The sequence below is a fragment of the Myripristis murdjan genome, chromosome 8, assembly GCF_902150065.1.
Source record: "Myripristis murdjan chromosome 8, fMyrMur1.1, whole genome shotgun sequence".
Classification (NCBI taxonomy): domain Eukaryota; kingdom Metazoa; phylum Chordata; class Actinopteri; order Holocentriformes; family Holocentridae; genus Myripristis; species Myripristis murdjan.
The window spans coordinates 5,171,631-5,179,037 of record NC_043987.1 but is presented as its reverse complement, the minus strand read 5'-3'; positions in this window follow the sequence as shown (position 1 = coordinate 5,179,037).

Here is a 7,407-nt window from a genome sequence, read left to right as displayed (position 1 = left end):
GTATAAACAAATGCAGCTTTTCTCCCACTCTCTCTTTCCATCAGGAAATAAAGGGGAAATGTTTGTTGGACTCATGGGAAGAAGGAGTTCAGATCGAGGTAATGTTGGTTAACAGTGTACATATTTGGGTTGCCAAATAGGAACTGAAAATCTGCACTCTTTTCATGATTCAGTTTCCATCTAGTTCTTCTGATACATGTCATTTCACGCTTGTATGGGACAGATTGGCATCACAAAAAGGTTACAAACCCAATCTTCAGTGTGTAAACCGGATCTTGATTCTGGGATGAAAAGTATCACCTTGTCACCTGCATCAGTATTGGTGATTGTCCAAATAAAAGACAGCCTCATCCTGTTTTAACCATATGATTGTGTGTGTGTGCATGCCTGAGACAACTGAAAATACTTTCCAGGCATCCCATAATAAACTGTAAATTGTAGAACTGTCTGCTCACATCTCATGAGTCTCATGTTCTTTTTCTCTTTTTTCCCAGATGTGGAGGAAGGATGGAAGTCCGACTACTACTAAAAAACACAATAACCACTTAACATCTAATCAACACTCTGATTCAACTGTAATATCCTCTCCAATCATCAGTTTCAGTAATCCTGCTGCATGATCACGCAGCTTCAATTCAATAACACAATAACACAATAACAATATAACACAATCTGATCAAGGGAGAGGGTGTGAATACTTGCTGCAAATACCTGAAATCATTGCCTATCTGTCACTGTTCAGCTATAACTGTTGTTGTCAATGATGTTTACAGTCATGTTCGAAACCATGTACTCGTACAGTAAGCCTTATGTTGTTGGTTAAGGGGGGCTTGCTTCTTTCATGCCAAAGCAAGTGAGGTCGGTTCAAATGTGTCGTGTATCTTCATGTGTTGCTGCTGTGAGGAATGCTGTGGGAATAGAGATATGAAGAGTGTGGAACTGGGCCTCACAGTTTGTCATTTTATGTTATCACATGTTCCGTACCTTCAGGGCGGAGTGTGCAAAGGTATTTACTTCATATTGCTGATTTAAAGTCACTGTTGTGGCGAAAAATCGTGCACCACCTCAACGTGGTGATGGCATCATGTTGCAGATTCATGAATAAACCTTATTTTGTTCATGTAGTTGTTTAATGTGTCACTGCATTGCTTTGAAAGGTTCCCCTCTCGCCGAACAGAATTCAGTTTTGTGTGCAAATGCCACTGTTTGGATGATAAATATCTGCATGTACATAGGAGCAATATTAATATCCCATACTGCACGCTGCTGCAGGGCCAGTCCCTGTCTTTAGACTTCAAGACAATAATCTTTGTCTGCTTGTCTCCTATTGCAGCTGCGGGCACTCTCTTCCTTGTAATGCATCTTATACTTGGTCATATTTAATATGTCTTGTACTTGTCTTATGCATCTTTTATGTAGCACTGCTGCAATATTGGCCACACCTTTTCCTTAAACCCTTGCATGTACTTGCTTACCATGTGAAGCTTTTTCTGTCATTCTAGTCTATTTTAGCATGTGCTATAACTGAGATGTAAATGAAAATTATGGCATTCAGGTAGTGTTAGTCAAGCCATAGAGCTAGCCAGCATGGGGTGTATTCATTTTGTACCACAACTGAAAACTATGAGGATTGTTTTCCAGTTCTTGTTAAGTCACAGGATCTGAAAACACAATGAGGTGGCTCATAATGTAGAACCTTCCAATGCTACTTTTGATTAATACCTTTAGATCTAATGACTCACTTTTCCACAAGCTGCATACAAAACCATTCTGCAAACCTCTACAAGACCTTTAGCAAAAGCCCCCTTTAGTGTTCAGTGTTTGGCATATGGTGAAATTATAAAGAAATTACTTGAATTTAATTAAATTTTTGCACAAAAATCTCTGATACCAACAGAAATATAGCCTAAAACGTGAGGTACAGACAGCTGTGGAAAGGGTGAACTGTTACACCACAGGAAAGTAGGAAGGCATCTGAAACAGCATTTAAATCACATGGCACAGGAGCTCCCCAGTGAAACCTACACAAATCTGTTTTGTTTGTGTGCTCCAGGTGGACAGGTCTGTCTGTTCAGCAGAGAAAGGAGAGAGGCTGACGTCTCCCTTGTTAGTGCATAGTTGTCCATGCATTCCTCGTTACCTATGGAAACTAAGCATGTCAAAACCAATGATTTACTCACTCAGCATCCTCCTGTTGTTAATTTTGTGTGAACTGCCTGCTGTTGCCGGGGGATGCAGAGTTACAAACAAGACAAAAGACAAGAGGGTCGCCATTTCTTTCACCATTTGCATTTATTGAAGAAAGAGGGGAGAATTGGCGGAAGCAAGTACAAAAGCAGTTGCGTAACTGAGCTACATATCGATGCCGCGCTACTCTGCCCGTTGCTGCTCTGTGTGCCCAGGATAAATAAGAAGCAGGAAGCCTTGCAGTGCTGCTATAGTATAACTGCTCGCTGGTAGCTTATGAAACATGAAGGAATGCCGAGACCCTTATTCTACGACACTAACTCCATTCAGACGTGTTAATAAACAGCGAGGCGCTCTGCAAGCTGCTCATCTATAGTTGCCACTGGCACAGAGAAAGAGAAAAAACAACAGGGTAACAGGTCACATGCCAGAGTACAAAAGAAGGCAAAGGGGTAAAAACTCCAAGAGAAATAATATGGACACCATGAGGTCTGTTGATGGCCTACAAACTCAGGCAAAGTAGACGTGTAAACAGGCGCAAAGTTAAAAATCCACCCACAGGTACTCTTACAGTGATAGTTCAGTCTTTTACACATAAAGCGGTTTAACAGATCCTCCAAGTTTAGCCCTCGTCGTTCCCTGTTCCGACAAAGATGCTTCAACAGGACTGCTCTTCCTCAAAATGAAAGAAAAGGATATAGCCCAGCAAAAAAACACAATTTTCAGCAATAACCTAAGGCTGAAAAAATGTTGTGAAGGATGCACAACACACACTTTATTTGTTTGGGATTCATTAAAGACACTAACTGGTGGAACTACTTTCTCTCTGTATCAGTACGTAACAGCGCCCCTCAGTGCTGCATGTCTGTTTACACACCGGGTGACTGAAGCAGCTGTGTACTGACACCAAAACAAAGTAGTTCCAGTCTACAGCAAGCATGAGGCCAGGAAAGAGCATCGGTAATAAATCCCAAACAAACGTGTGTTGTTGGGATTTGTTAACGGGACACCGGGATTTGTTGTTGGGACATACATTCCAGGTGAAGCGGTCCTTTTCCTACAGGAAGGGATTGGAGGGATCATACTTGGAGGACCATTTAGCAAAAACCACAACATGGGTAAGAACCCAAACTATCACACTGTTAGATTTGTGACATTCAGTGCATTAAAGAAGTCTTTTTTTGTGATAAAAAGTTTCCTTGACATGCCATGCGGAGGGAGAGTTTTTCCAGCCAAGAAAAAGCGAGTTGCCCCATCTCGCTACTCTTGTTGGAGAAACTCTCTTCTACAATTTCTCTGTGTGATTGGTGAATATTGGTGAAAAACGGTTAAGACAGAGTGGCATTTACCTTTGAAGTTTTACATAGCGGAAAAAATCCTGTTATTAAACCCCGTTGTAGCTACGGAGCTGACAATATCTGGTGGTGACGCCACAATCATCTGGAGTTGTGCAGTTCTCCAAAGGAAAAAGAAAAATCCACACCCAAGCCAAAGTACAGGCCCATACATAAATGTTACATTGGCAAGACTTATTTTTTGACAGTGTTGAAGTGTTTTAGAGTGGGTTTTTCCTTTAAGAAATCACAAAGAGAAGTGTAGAGTGCACATGTAGCATCAGAGGAGTAATTAACACAAACAGAGGGCATCTTAATTTGACAGGTACATGCTGAAGCTTTTGAAAATCCTTTAACATTCAAAAGGTGATATCAGGAAAAGGCCCTCAATGCTTAACCCAGTCCTCCTAAATGCACTTTGTAATTGGCAAAAAGCTCTGACTACACTAAAACAATCATGAGAACTTCAGCAGAACTTATAGTAAACATATATTAACAATTGGTGCTGCTTTAAAAAAACAAAAAAAAAACAAAACAAAACAGCTAAATATGATCATTTGAAATATATGACCTGTGAAATATATTGATTTTAAGTCTGCCAGTCTGTGGCTCCTCACTCCTCCCTCTGTCACATTCACATTTGAAGACAGGAATATCAACCACAGGTCCAGACAAAAGAGAAACAAGTAGAACAAAGATAAATACATCCACAGATGGTAAAAAGACACCACAAAACTGTTAAAATACAATAAATCGTGAACCACAGAGAAAAAAAATCTTTGAAGGCAACATTTCTTTCCCCAACTACGAAACTATACAAAGAAAAACACATCCACCAGCAAGTTCTAGCTAAAATCAGGTCCAGTGATGTGTTTTTAAACCCTGTGAATGAAGAAATAAATACTCCTGCCTAGGAAAATGTACCACTAAAACTACAAAACACAAAGTTTCCCTCATAAGAAGTAATTGTAAGGTTGGCAGTCATCTGCAGTTTTACTGCCGTTTACTGTTTATGCATACACACACCTTTACTAGTCTCTTAAACTTAAAGGAATACTCCACCCATTTTGAAAAATGTAATATTATTTCTCCTCCCCCAAGCTGTTCTGTAGGACAGTAGTGGTGCTATCTTGCTCTCATTGTTACTGAGTGCTGGATACTGCCTGGATGCTCCAAATGCTAACTGTTAGCCTCCTGCCATTAAGATGGACTTCCCCCAGCTAACACTCTTGAAAATAGCCACCTTATTCCACTTAAATTATTAAATGAAAGAAGTGTTGAAGCTCTCTGTGCTGGTCTGCAGTTACAACAGTGGCTGGCACCACCGAAGAAGAAGCTAGCTACCACATTACTTGCCAGCTATCTTATAGTATTTCTAGGACCTAAAATGCATACATGTCTTCCATGAAGAAAACAAACAACAGGAAACTCAAGCAATCTACTCCAGTCTTTGTGGTGACTACCGCTCCTCTGGGCTGGAGTAATACAGGAAGAACAGAAGTTACTGGACCTTTCTGCATGTTCATAATAGGAAAAATGCAGTTATATACAACACTTTGACCTAAACTATCATCTGATTGCTCTCAGTAGTCATACATGAATTTTAAATTGGGAAAATTATGCTTGTAAAGTGATGTTAAATCTTCTTGGAGTGCGTTAAGTTGGTTATTTGTGTGTTAGCTGGGGGGAAGTCCAGCTCAATGGCAGGAGGCTAACAGTTAGCATTTGGAGCATCCAGCCAGTATCCAGCACTCAGTAACAATCAGAGGAAGATAGCACCACTACTGTCCTACAGAACAGCTGGGGGGGATTTTCAAAAAGGGGTGCAGTATCCCTTACAAAAAAGACTGGACTGATTGGAGGGACAAGACTGCCTTGAGTGGAGATGGAGACTGAAGAAGAAAATAATACGTGTTCAATCAACCACAGCTAGGAGAATGAAAACAAACAAACAAAAAAAAAATAAAAACAATGAATGGCTGTTGGTCATACTTGCTGGTCTATGTTAGGTCGAAATGTTGCGCTGGTTGTGCTAATCGCCTGCAGCAGCGACTTGGTGGCACAAGTAACATCATGTTTGACTCAATCACATGTTGGCTACTTGTCTACGATGTAAAATGTAAATGACCTCAGTCACTGTCCTGATTTTCCCTCCTCTGTACCTTTATAGAGATGAATCTCTTCTAATTACATTAAAATCTGATTACATTTTTTTGATATATATTTATATTCACAATGAAGTCAGTCCTACAGAATAGACATCTCTCTAATAGACTTTGTCTTTCATGTTCTAACCAGTCACCATTTTTAAGAATATAAATAGCATATTAAAAAAAAATCTGCTGGTAAAAGAAAATCTTGTTAACCTCTTGCTATGACCCAGCTACATATCTTCGCACTTTAACACACACTGAGAGAATAATAATAATAATTAAAAAACCAAAATCTCAACAAGCTTAAAAGGGCCATTCTAGCTTTTATACAGTGGTAAAACTTTAGAGGTAGAAAAAAGTATAAAATACCATTGAGAACATAAAAAACATAAAAGGTGCGGAGAAATGGCAACGTGTTTGAGTGCTCCCTCTCCACTAACAGCACAGGATTGTGGATTGCTTGTGTAACTTTTTTGCAAAGTACTTACCGAGAAGACTACGGCTGCTTTTGCAATGTAGGTTTTTAAGGAAGTGTTATTTTTTCCGTGCTGAAGACCTTGTATAAACTCCCATTTGCAGACATTGTGAAATGACAGAACACTGCACTAAGTTACAAGGCTAAAAAAAAAAAAAAAAAAAAAAAATGACAGTGCAAGTGACAAACTGCATCACCCATCCAGGTGACGGTTCAAATGTGGCCAATGGCAGCTATAGCTTCCTGTTTTCTGACAGAATGAGCTAAGTGACTGACTGGTGAACTACTTTTATACTGTAATACACTGTGTACTTGTTGCATCAGAGGAAAGCTGAGCTGTTGATTTGCTCAAGGGTTCAAACGTGCTCTATTAACGCTCACCTTAAATTTCACAATAAGTCACCCCAGCCATTGAAATGTATGTGCGGAATAAGTTAAGACCACAGCCAAACACTGACAAAGCATGTGACCAGGAACCTAGCTCCAGCCTGGCCAGGGATTCGTAACTGTATGCTCGCATTTATATGATCTCTGCCAAAAAATATTCTTATGGCTAAGAGGAGATAGCTCGAAATAACTGGACGGTCAATCAAATTTATATCAACAACCTTGGTGGTTGGTTGGTATATTGGTATAAAATCTCATGTGCTTAGACTGAAAGATTCAAAGACAGCAGGTGACTGTGGTTTCCAAGAGTGAAATAGTTAAAGGTATACTGCAAAATTGCAGAGGATTGACTTCAGTGAGGGCATGGAATAAGCACAGATGATGGCTGAGTCTATATGGTTCTCACCACTGGTTAATCACTGATAAATTACATGCTCATTCATTATAGTATAAATACAGTCTAAACAATCCTCACTTAAATCAAACCTCAGTCATTTTTGCATAGTGCACCTTTAATAAAATTTTACAGCAGTCATGTAATGTGTACTTAAGGGAATGAGAGTGCCGAGCCAGAATATGCCCTTTCCTTCCTCGCTCATGTTTGACTGAGACACTGTATAGATCAGGGGTGCCAAACTCGTGCCATGGAGGGCCAAGAGGCTGCAGGTTTTCATTCCAACCAAAAACTCTACCAGGTGATTTCACTGATCACCCTACCTCCGAACAGAGAGGCGGGACTAATCAGTGAAATCACCTGGTGGAGTTGCTGGTTGGAATGAAAACCTGCAGCCTCTTGGCCCTCCATGGCACGAGTTTGACACCTGTGGTATAGATGTATATAGATCCTGTACAGAAGTCCCGTAAACTATTG